This window comes from Condylostylus longicornis, unplaced genomic scaffold, assembly GCF_029603195.1.
Source record: "Condylostylus longicornis isolate FDR11 unplaced genomic scaffold, ASM2960319v2 ptg000009l, whole genome shotgun sequence".
Taxonomy (NCBI): domain Eukaryota; kingdom Metazoa; phylum Arthropoda; class Insecta; order Diptera; family Dolichopodidae; genus Condylostylus; species Condylostylus longicornis.
The window spans coordinates 3,699,407-3,713,343 of NW_026577978.1; positions in this window are offsets into that span (position 1 = coordinate 3,699,407).

Here is a 13,937-nt window from a genome sequence, read left to right on the forward strand (position 1 = left end):
TTTCCTTTTATTTTTTAAATAATAACACTCTGGCAGAATATACGTAAATTATCTTAAATATTCTAATTTTAGATTTTTATCATTTATTTATGAAATTTTCTTATAAATGTATACAGTAGACTCATGTTTCTTGTTGTCCTCATATTGAATAATTTTTTTAAGTGTTATATTCGCGGTATAACACTTGTTTACAGTTATATATAATAAGTATTTTTTAGAAGAGAATCGATTTTTAAATAAGACGAGAACCGATATTAAAGATTTAAACCAATTTACGATATTTTTCGAACATATGGTTTAAACTAGAATTTAATCAATAACGAAAGAACAATTTGATTTATATGTCATAGTCAAATTGAATTAATTTTTAAATGAAAGGGGGTGGGATGGTTGTAATAGATCCAACTTATATTGGATTGAATTGCGTTGTCCGCCTGTTTTTATAAATTTGCCCATACCATATTACAATATGAGATTTTCTAACTACGATTTGCGTGCCTCACTCGTGTACCAATTAATACAATGGTTCTAAAATCCGTTCTAATTTCAAAAGAGGAATGTGACTAGTTGAGTGATTAGTGAAACTGACACTGAAAGGTGACTATAAGAGTGACTAGTTTTTTTGGCTGCTCAGTATAACTATGGCAATTTTAACGTTCAAATGAAGTGCAATATTTTTTTTCTCTCCTTTAAATATATTTTATTCTACCACAATGGGACAATCAAAATAAATCATTAAGAGCAAGAGAAACTGAGCAAAAATAGAAAGCATTAAAAAACCAAGAAAAAAATTATTTTTATTTTTTGAAATGAAAATTGCATGTTGCATTCCTTTAATTTTTAATATTTTTTTTTGTTTTTCCTTGCTCTTACAGTATTTTTCAACGTGTTCTTTTGGTCCCCATTCAAATATTTGGGTGAATTATTGATTACGAGTTCATTTCAAAAACAAATAAAATTAGAATTCGTAAAAGGAATGTTGAGGAAAAGTAAAAATAAAAATTAGAAATAAAATAAATTGTAGAAAAAGAAAATGAAAACTACAAAAAAGAAAAAAAAAATAAAAATTAAAGAAAGCAATTCATGTGAGGAGAAAAAAAAAGGGGTGATTTCTTTATTACCCACAATAAGTATAAGGGAATGTTATAGTAGAGTATGGTGCCAGATGAAGATGGTTTAGAAACCAAACCAAACAGAAATGGAAAAATTTGAAATATTATTATTGAAGTGAAATTGACTTAAGGGTCAATATTATGAATTTGAGGGTGTTTTTAATAAAAAAAAAAATTTTTTGTATATATAAATGTGTGATTGTATGTACACGATATGATGCTAAAATAAATTAACATCAATTTATTATAGGATTGAGTTGTTATATATAACAAAATAATATTATTTATATGTATAAGGTTAGAAAAATATCGCGAAAATCCCTTCTTTATTATATACAAAAAAAAAATGTTTAATGTAGCTTAAGAAACAAGGGTGTTAAATGAGTTTTTTAATAATATATTTAAAGATTGAAAACATGATTGGTGTTCATAATTTTTAATGGTGTCAATAAATGTTATTCCTGTTTTATTTATGTATTTCCGGTTATAAAATTAATGTCTTTCTTTTTGCTTTTTCTATTGCTTTGCATTTTATAAATTGTAAATTTATGACAAAATTGAATTTTCAAGTAATTTTGATTTTAAAATATTGTGTGTTTTATAGTTACATGCTTACATGTAAGCAAATTATCGTAATTGTGTATAAAATTTTAAATGGTATGTTAAAAATTTTAAGTAATCTCTGTTGGATATTATCCTAAAGGGTGATAGAAATATTTGAAATGGGAATATGGTAAACATAAAAGATTATAGTTTAGGGCTTAAATGGAGATTTTTTAATGATTAATTTGTAATAGGTAACTATAATAATCAGTTATTTGTCTATTCAGATCTGAAGCAATTAGATTTTGCTTTTAAAAGCGCAATCAAATTTGAAAAATCAAATTGATTCCAATATGAAGTTAAGTTCTCTGTTCATTGTAATTGAAAATATACAGTTAAAATCTTCAAAACCTAATCTTCAGTATTAACATTTATTTCTGTCAAAGCTATTTCTTAAATGTTTCCAAAATTTAAAGTGATTTCATTGCTTTTGAACATATTACTGCCTTTAAAATTAATTTGAGTTTTCTAGTATTCCCCACATTTCTTTACAATAATAGTTTAAATTTTTGACAGTATTACATAGTTTAAAATATTGGATAATGCTTAATTTAATTTAATCTTAAATTATTTCATTATAAATTTTCAGATCCTTTAAACAATTACCAAGAAAATTAAGAAGGAAAGCGAAAATTAATTCAAAATATTTAAAGAAATTAAATTAAAGGACGAAATTTTCATTTTATTGATGTTTTTTTACGATTTATATTCGCTTCTTTAATAATTAAGAGGCCAATTTTACGGTTACGATAATTAAATTTTCATTTCTAACTTATCAAATGTGAATAGCATATAAGAAATTTTAAAAAAATCAAAAATTTTTATGTGATATCGAACAAAATTCCATTGACTACTTGGGTAATTAAATTGAGTTTAAGAAAATTTTGAAATTAGTATGAATGAACTTCTTGAATTATTTTTATATATTTAATATTACATTTTTATATCACAGTTGCTTTTAGATTTTAATTTATAATAAAATTTTTTTTATTTATTTCAGATTCATGTCAATTATTTGAAATAAATGTTGGAAATGGATTACAAAGCAGAATATAAATCAAATACAATGCAAGAGCTAAAGGATAACAATTTTATTTCTAAATTTAAATTGCAATATTAAATAATAAAAATTAAAATTTTCATAAAATTTATAGTAAATTTTATAAAAAAAATGATTCGAATATGTGAATTTCAGTGTTATTTTACAAAATTATTAAAAATTTTTTTAACTGGAAGCATTCTTAAATCTACAATATTGGTGTTCAAATTAATATGATCCAAATACAACAAAAAAAAAAATATTATGTGAAGAGCTGTAAAAGAAAGTGAGAAAAAAAAATAGTCTTAAAAGCTAAAATAAAAAGAGAAGAAACGAAATTTAAAAAGTGAAGAAAACAACAAAACAAAAAAAAATAAACTATAAAAGTGAAACCATTTTTTTCCTCTTATTTTCATCTTTACCTTCGATTTTTTCACTTATTTTTATTCGTGTTTTTTTTTTATGTCTGGTGGCCATTTTTATCGCATTATTATCATTAAACGTTAATCCTTAATATTTTTATTACTTACTTGTATTTTTTTCTGTTATCCTTTTTTTAAGTGTGATAACAATTTAACACGTACAATAATAAGAATTTTGTTTTGTGCATTTTTTTTTTCCGTACTTTAACAATTACACTGAAAATATTGAAACTGTTTTGTGTAAAAAATTCAAGGAAGGTGTTTTAATTTTCTCATTCCGGAACCAAAAAAAAAAAAAAAGAAAAACTACTACTGTTTTCTTCAATATTAAAGCCAAAAGAATATTTTACTGTTCTACTGTCATAATGCCAAACGCTAGTATACCAGATAATCGAAAATATTCAGCCCAAGAAACAATTCAGGTAAGTGTTAACATTTAATCTATTTTATAAATTCTCTTTTGTTTTATGTATATACATATATACTTACATATATACTTTTTAACTGTTAAATTAACGGTTAATCTGTTTTTCAGTTTTTTTTTCATCTTAATTTTTATTTTCGTCGTCTCGGAAATAAATTGAGCAATTAAAATCGTTATAAGATCCTATAAACATATTTTTAGCACTTTTCCAAAAAATTTTTGAAAAAAAGTGCTTATTTATTTATTTATTTGTTTTTTTTTTTTATCTTCTCTAAAATACTGTTTCTTGTATTAGCAACTTTAAGCCGCCCATAAGAATATTAATGAAATGAATAAGAAATCTTCTCGGGGCATACAATAAAAAAACTAGGATGTGAACAGCATATAACCGAACCGTATCGTTAAAAATATTGTATAAAATATTGTGTCAGGTGTCTTTTCAACATTAATTAAAATACTATGGAGGCCTTTTAGTTCAATGTAAGTTCCTAGACGGGGCTTATTTCGTGTGATCTGAATTTGTTGCAAAATTTTTCATGTGATTTTGTTGACGTCTATAAATTCCTTAGATATGGTAAAAAAAAAAAAATCCTACCCTAATTAAAATTTTGTCTGCGAGCCCTGATATTCCCAAAAAAAAATTTACTAATTCGTTGTTTTAACGCTCTGTGTTGAAATTTTAATTTTCGTTAGTTGGAAGTCAAAAGTCCACTTGGTCGAAAAGACACGTAACGAAAGCACTTGTCATATTAATAGGCAGTGCCTGTATATAGTATTTTAAGAAATTACTCGCTGATTATTTTGTTCTAAATATGAGCCGTGATAATGAGCCCGTTCCCGAGATTTATATATCCCTAAATTTGATCAAATTTTTTCAACCCTGTATGGGGTGTAAAGGCAGATATCGTGTCAACAATATAAACTCGGAAATAAATTTTGAGAAAATCGGATCAGTGTCATACACAAGCACAAATACATCAGCAGACCCACTGTTAGGCAGACCTTCAAGCTGACAATCGGCTAAAAATTGTTTATTGACATTTCCCTAGCATGGAGAGACGCATTTCTATTGAAAATTCGACGTAAAAAATTTGTTACCAACACATAGCCTTTCTTACTGTATACCGTAGAGTCGGTACAAAAAAGCAATGAACCAACGATAAAAAATTTGTGTGAGAAAAAAAAACTTTTCTTTAAGAGTAATTATACATTTTTGTATAAATATGGATGTAAAGAGAGAGAGAAAGAGCAATTTATATCTCATCTCAATATAAGATATTAGAGTTTTTGTTGTTGTTGCTATATTTATGTTATTGTTAATGGTAGTTAAATTTTTCTTAAATCGAATGAGATGAGGTGATGTTGAACAAGAAAATAAATGAGAGGGAGGTTGTACAGAAGAGAGAATGAGATTAAATTTAAAAAACATAAAATAAAAAAGTGAAGAGAATAAAAATGTTATTTTTTTTTTTTAAGGATTAATGTGAAAAGTCAAAGTAGATTAAGTTTGAAATAAGAAATAAGTGTTAATTTTTTAATGGATTTTTCTTTTTTTTTTTTTGGTTTTTCTATAATTTTGCCTTTTCTTTTTCTTATAAACTTCTATAATGATAATACTATAAAAGGATATTTCAATGGTTAGAACGAGGAATATAGGACTTAGAAATTATAATAATGGTGGCGAGGCGATATATACATATATATATACGAAATGAATCAGTTGAATAAAAAAATTTATAGCCGCTTAATGACATTATTTCGGAATGCTTGAATAATTTAAAATATAAATTTTCTTTGTGCTTAAGAAAATTTCTTTGTATATTTTATTTTATTATTTATTCTTGAAATTAACACTCATTTTTAAAAAGTTTAAAAAATTATAAAATTATTAAAGTATAGAAAATTTTTTTGTTCATAAAATAAAAAAGGATATAGCTGCTACCTTTTTGAAATTATTATTATTTTTAAGGTTATTTAAAATATTTTACATACAGATGTTAGTTTCTCAAAATAAAGGATATTAATATTTATTTAATTTGTTAGTATTTTTTCTAATAATTTGGCCTGAGGACCAAAAAATAAAGAATTTTCTTGAGGTTTTTCATGAAGTTTAGACCTTAAAAATTATAAGAATTTTTAATTACATTTTATATATTCAGTAAAACTATAATACTTTCATATAGTTTTATTAGAATGTGAAAGTCCTTGAAGAGATTTCGTTATATTTTCTTATGTTTTTTCTTATAGAATTTTAAATTAATATAAATGTTATTGGAAAATCGTTTATGCTACAAGGAGCATTTAATAATAAATTTCTGCACATTTGAGCATAAAACGAATTATTATGACATTAAAATTATATTGTTTTAGGTACACTATGGAAACTCAACAATTTTTAAGAACAAATTTTGAAAAAAAAAAGAAAATTTATTAAAATGCTCTAAAAAGTTTTAATATAGGGGACTTATTATTTCCGTTTATAATTTTATTTGCATTTAATACTTAACACCCTGTGCCACATAAGGTAACAAATAATTTCAGGGATGATTCTTTGATTAATTGATGATTAATTGATGACAGGGATGATTCTTTGACAAAAAATAGTTTGTGAGGGGGAGGGGGCAGATATACACGTTTTCGAGCTACAGCCTGTTGAAAATTAAAAACGGTAAAAGATTTTTGCTGCATATAAATACGTAAATGTTTATAACTTCGGAACCATTCAATGTAGGGTAAACATCATTGAAAAGTATTTAGGGAAATTAATCGATTAATGATAACTAAATTAATTTTTAATCTTTTACCTTGCCTATTAATTTTTTTTCAAAAACAATCTAATATCTTATGAATTTAAAATATCTCAATTCCACTATTGGCAATCTACCCCGCTACTGCATCAACAATACAATATACATAAATATATAAATCTCATTAATATTAAAAATTATCATATATAAATTAAAACCAGCCCTTGTAATTATAACAATAATAAATTTTCATAAAATTTTTTACGATATTTATCAGTTTTTTACGGTAATTTATACTTTTAAAAAAAAATCCTTGATAATGACATTAACATTACAATCAATACCGAGAAAATTCGATTGAACTGTATTGGAAAAATAAATTTTAATTTTATTTGCATGCCAATGCCAAAGCCATTAAAATTTCAAATATCTTGTTAATATAATCACTTTGTTAATGGATAGGCTTCATCAATAACACCATCATCAATAATTTAATTTTATTATAATAAATATTTTATTGAATAATGATTAATGTGAAAATTCTGGAATTTAATTTTCATTAAATTTTCTGAACAAATTAAGGAAAAGAAACCAGAAACACTCATCGTTTACATTATTCATCATTTATTATTAAATAAATCTCATAAAATCAACAATAATTATTTTTTATATGTAACAAATTTTTTCTTTTTTTAATTTTTTAATTTTCACTTTCCGCTCCAATTCAAACATATTGCTCTATACTCCTTTTTTCTGTTTTCGTTTCTATATTTTAATTCAACTTCAATTTAAATATGCTGTGTCTTCATCAGGATAATACAAATAATAGAATAAGCAAAAGAAGTAGAGAAAATTCGAAACAAAAAAAATCTCATAAAATGGAAACGACACTTCCTTATTTTTTTTATACTCTTATATAAAGCTTATTATTTCATTCCAATTCTTTTATATTATTTTTTTTCCAATTTTATTTAAAATATTTTTTTTTTGATTATTTTTATTTTCTATTTATCCAAAGATGTGAACAAAAAAAAAATATAAACTTAAGAATAAAATGTCCTTAATATTTATCATCATACACACCATCTTCATCATCATCTTTTCGCCCATCACCATCATCACCATACACCAAATTCTTATAAAGATTGGTAACAAAAACTTTTGAATTGAAAACTGAACTGAGGTTGAACTCAATAATAAGACACAATATAAGAAAAAATATAAAAAATATTTATTATAAAATAAAATCACTGGAAAATTTTAATGACTCATAAAATATACATATAATCAGGATACTAGGATATCACTATAATATTGTAATAGAATTGAATATAAAAGAGTGATATAGAAAATAAGAGCAAAACAAGAAAAAACCAAAATGAATAAAGTATTTAAGAGCACACAAAATATAGAATGAGAATAAGAGAGCAATGAAGATTTTGTCACCTTTTCTCTATATTATTTTTATAAATTTACTTAAGATGTAATTGTATAGATATGATTAAATAGTTATATATATAGAAGCATTAAGGTAAGCAGAATATAAATTTAGGTAACATACAAAATATTTATAATTACCTTTCATTCACTAAAATAAATTAGGTTTGAGTTTTATAAATGCGATCACTATTTTTATGATCAAATATATAATTGAAAATATTTTGAGCAAAAGTAGAGCGGAGAATGAATTAAAATATGTTACGGTGTCTTTGAATTATATTGACAATCTCTCTCGCTCTCTCTGTTAATTAGATATATTTTTAAGATTAACAAATTCAATTATTGTTTAGAATTATATTGCTGCTACAATTATTTCTCCGCACTTTTTACAGTTGTAATGTGATTAAGTATATTTTTACAATAAACAATAGAATAAATTACTGTAATATTCTCTTAATTCATATGCTCCTAACTCTTTCTAAGTTTAGACCACAGGTTCCGAAATTTTTTTTTTCTTTCGTATTCCCCTTGTCTTGTTTTTCAATTTTTGATAGGTACCCTACTTCTTATAGATCACTTTGGGAACCACTGGTTTAGATAAATATTAAAACATTATTTTCAATGATTAGCAGTTTGTTACACAGACCTAAAGAACCAAAGTCGTCCAATTTCGAAAAATGAAATTTCGAAATAAAAAATTTATTTCTAAATGGTGAACCAGATTTTATGTGTAGAACATTAGTATTTCGGCAAAAATAATGTAAAAATGAAAGACTTTGGCTTATATGTGCTTAAAAAAATTAAGATTATAATAAATTAGAATAAAAACAATGAGGTTTAGAAAAAAAATTTTCGAGCCACATATCGGATAATATCGGTAAATTTTTATGGGGTACAATTTTATTTTTAAGCATCTTTAACAAAGTGCCTAAAAAAATGTGCCTGTGATTTTTAAATTCCAGTAAATATATTATTTTATCAAATTTTGACTTGTCGCGACAAAAATTTAAATTGAAAATGGTTCATAAGACCTAAATATCCAATAAAAATAATAAATATTTGCGTCTTATTTAAGATTGCATGCATTTGTCTCATATCTCATAACATGCTATTAACAATTTACTGTACAAATAATAAAGTGAAACCAAAAAATTTTCTTTTTTCCATATATCTATAATAAAAATATTTTGCAAACAAGGAAACAAATAAATTTGTAATATTTATTGAGAAAAGGGGCACCGAGAAAGGGTAAATAAGATAATAAACGTATACGCGTATGTATTGGGAGTGAGCGACTCAACTCTATTTTGTCTGGGAACTACAATATACAATCTAAGATAATTACTATTATAGAGATGGGGATATAGTTGTGGGTATGACTGTGTGTACGTGTGTAGGTATAAGAAAAGTGTAAATTAAAATTTTTATTTTCCTTATTTTTTCTTCCATTTTCTTTTTTTAAGTATTTTTTTCTGTTTTTTGTTGACATAATGAAAACGGAAACCTGTATCTCTTTCTTTTTCGTTTTTTAAATATTAAATAACATAATGAAAATTTTAAAGCTTCATCCTGACATATTAAATAAGTGAGATTCACTTACATAAAATATACTAGCTATATTTATAGTATTGTACGTTGTATAGCGTATATTTTTAATTTCATATGATTTTAACTTTAAATAAAGAGAAGAAAGCAGTAGAAAATATCCTTTACGAGAGAATTTCTTCTTAAGAAACAGCTGAGACAATTATTATTTTTTTGAATTTTTTTTTTTTGCTTCCTTATTTTGTAAGGAAATAAATATAATATAGTAACGAATTAACGTAAAGGAAGAAGATACATATCTTTTGTATGAAATTTTATTTTTAGAAAATATTTTATAGTTAAAGGAATTAGTTGAGGAGTATCAGACTATTCTCAATCGCTTTGTACATTAATTGAATACTAAGATCACTCTGTTAAAATAATTTTAGTCGTTTTTATTTTGCATATATTTATTCATACCAAATCATTCATATTTTTAGAAATAAACAAGATCAACATGGACAGAATACGAGAAATATTACTCTTACTTAATAGTTTACGATTGTATAAGTAAATTACGAGTATATCCTCTTTCTGTCGATGTTTTAAGAATGCAAAATACCAACATTAGGAAATTTTATTCGTTTGTTGCGAATTATTAAATTATTGATTAATTATCACACAAATATAATTTTAAGAAAATTCAATAAAAAATGGGTACAGGACTAATAGAGGTGCATCCTCAAATTCAGTGAGAGATGAAATTCTGTACAGGATTAAAATGGACATTTTGTACAGGATTGAAAGAGATAAAGCACTGGCTACGATATGTGGTTGAATGATCTATTCACTTATATATACTTTTCATTCAATTATTGTGGAAAAATTTGCATAATATTGATTAGCCTCTTCTTATGGCGTAAGCTCTTTCTAAAATTTGTTGCTAAAATGGGTTCAACTTCAAGATTTAATAAGATATATAACGAATGGGAGCATCTTCATTCGTTTATTAATCCGATTTATAGGATTTGTAATTAAGGTAATTTACGTTTGAAAGAAAAATTAGAATTTCATCATAATTTTTCGAGCGACCATTTCGCAATAGGCTCATGGATTTGATTTGCTTCCAAAAGAATCCGGTTTGATATCTTAGCTTAAAGCTCTAACATTTCTAATCTTTTTTTTTCAAATCTTTTCAATATTCATTCATCGTATAATAGCATAGTTTTCTAGGGTATCGAGCAATTTTTAAGGAAACTAAAATTCTTAAGCACAGTGTCTGCTATAAAAATAATAAAAACAAAACAAAAAAAAATAATATTGGAAGGATTTAATTTTTCCACTCTAAATATAATTTTATTTTTTCGTTTTTTTATTTTTTTTCTTGATTTTATTTCTCTGCTTTATGTTTCTGCTTATTTTTCTAGAATAAAAACTAAGAGAATAAAAACAAACAAAAATTCGCAAAGTAAACAATCCTCATACTATAATAAATTGGGTATAAGGATAATTTAGAGGCGAAAAGAAAAGTAAGAAAAAAAAAATGAAACTTTTTATTTTATTTTTCACTTTTGTCTTCTTCTTTTTCTTGCTATTTTGTTCCTTTAATGTAACATATATGGAAAATTTTTCTAAATGATGTGTGGTAGCAGTAAATCAGGAGTAAATTTTCCACATAGTATAGACGGCAATTTAAAACTTTTTAAGTTATAAATTCACCTATTCTTTGTGTTTAATGAAGTATGACAATTTCTTTTCTGGTGAATTTAAAAAATTTTATTTTTATTTCCGCTTTAAAATACAAAAAAAAAAGGAATAAACTTTAAGGAGCTGATTTTTCTTCGTCACTCTTTTTATATTTTTTTTTAAAGAAAAGTTTTATATAAAATTAATAGGTGGGAAAAGATAATTTATATAAAAATATTTGTTATATTAAAAAACAACTCTACTAAACGATAAGTTTTTGAAATTGATCCATTAGGAATTACATTCATATTATGTGCTCCTTAAATTTAATTCCCGGCAAATTTTATAATTCAAAGAAGAGCTAAATTGTGTGATAAATTATGTGATTTTGAAACGTTTTCAAATTCAAAATTTCTTATTTTTCGGAAAATAGGTATCCTGTCAATAAAAAATTTTCTTAAATTTCTCTTTACGTATTTCTAGTAAATTTTTTATATTAAAATTAGTGAATAAACAATTTATAGCATATCCGAATAACTGACCCGTCCTTTTGAATTAATTTTGTATTATCAAACATGTTTGATTAGAATATAAGTAACATGTGTCAATCTAATTTCATTTCATTTTACGAGCATTATAATTATGTTTAACGAACTGAAATATTTTTAATATAAAATTTTATTGCAAAATATCAATTTAATTTTATTGATTTAGAAATAAATTAAATGAAAATAATTGAAGTTTATATATAACTACATCTGTAGTTCAACTAATTGGAATTTTTTAATATTAAATAATTTTTAAGTATTTTTCTCTTTTGAAATGAAAGAAAGAATTTCATTAAAATTTTATAGATTAAGGATATTTCTGAACTTTAAATAAAGTGAAATGTTGTGTCTTTTAGAATAGTTTCTGAAATTTTACCACTTATATAAGAATTTTAAAATATTGTTTTAAATTAAAATCCAAAATTGGTACTTTAAATTTAAATAATAGAATATTCCGTAATGTTAGGCCATTTCTCAAGTGTCCGAAATAAAATATTAGAATAAAATATATTAAAAATAATTTTTATGAAATTTTAAAAAAGTCTGGCTTCTTTTCAATATAATTTGTTAAATTTTTGGAATTTACTATTTTTGCATACTTTAAGGAGTCTCTGCTATTTTCGAGATAATATTATATTGAAAAAGTTATTCTCTCATTTTTACTGATTTCGCGAGAAAATTTTCCAAAAATTTATATAATTTCTTTATGAGTGTGTTTGAAATTTAAGATAAAATCGAATATTTTGTTTATAGTTTAATTTTTTTCAAATTCTTCCTAATTTTCGTTTAAGGCTCAAATTCTTTACTTTAGATAATTTGCTGTTTTTCTGTCCGCTGGGTCTTTTTTGAAATTTCGGACAATGCGATCTGTTTCTTCAACTATTTAATGTTGTTTGTCTTTCATTGTTTTCATGTTTATGGTTTGCTATAATATTTACTCTGCTGATATTCTAACTGATTGTTATGTTTGTTTGCTAACGATTTATGCTCATTCTCTATGAATTTTCAATTCTAAATTATTTTTTGCCTAATTTTCGCATTCTTGTCTAAGCATTCATCTTTGTATGTTATATTTTTTGTAAGTTCTTTTTTGACTAATACGTTCAAGATGTTTGCTTTGCAATTTGAATCACGCTCGGGTTACAAAAATTTATAAATTATTTAATATATAAATATTTTGTATATTAAAATTACGCATAGAAAATTTAATTTACTTTACGAAATTCATTAAAATTTAACATTATCTTTTGTAAAATATAGCAAAGAGAATTTGTGATTTTAGTTTAAAATAATAATTTTAAATATTATCAATTTATTTATTTCAATGAATTTCAGTCTACACAATATTTATTATTAATTTTATACTTCGTTTACTTTCTTAATATGCTTTTTATGGTTTTTACCTTTTATCTATACATATATCCTCTATAAATATAATATTGTTCCTATTTGAATATTTTGTAATAAAATTTCTAATTTTATATTCTCTTTATTCTTTATAATATTGTAATTATCGTTTTCAACAAGAGTCCTCTCCGCCCTCAAAAATAATAATATTACCATATTTAAAGAGATCATCTTTAAATATTACAATTTTAACAATGAAAGCTACTTAACTTTTAACATTTTTTTTTTTAGAATGCTTAATTTTTACTTTTATATTATACAAGTATATAAGTAGTTAATTTACCATAAAATGCAAGTAAAAGAGAAGTGCGATAATATTAAAACGTTAAAAAAGCATAACCAAGAGAAAAATAGATAGAAAACATATAGAGGTAGAAGGCAAAAATTTGCCTCTTAACATCGCATATTCAATATTCAACTTTTAAATATTAAATATAAAAAAAAGAAAAACAGTCAAAATATAAAAAGGATCAAAAAAATATTCAAATTGCGTTAAAGCTACTTTTTAGTCACTTTTAAAGTATTAAAACAAGGATGATGGTAGTTTTGTTTTTTTTTTTTTAATTTTTCTTTTATCCCTCAGTTCGATGAGCCTTATATAAAGGCTCATGTTAAACATGATGTTAAAAAAAACCCGTCTTCCTTTTTTTTTTCATATCTTTTTTTAAACTTTTGCTTTTTGCTCTTTCATCCCCAAAAAAAATTTTTAATATTTTTTACAATATTCATTTTTTTTCAATTTTTATTTTGAGTCATCATTGCACAGTCAATTTGTGGATTTTCTTTTTCTAACTTGATTTGCCCTCTAAAATACTTACCAAAAAAAAATTTAAAGAATCAAAAAACAAAAAAACCAAAAATAACAGCATAAAAATGGAAAATGAAAATGTCGACAGATGCCCTTTGGGTATGTTATTGTTAAAGATTTTTGTTTTTGTGCTCTGTTTTGCTAAAAGGATATAATACAAGCAAATTGTACCACATA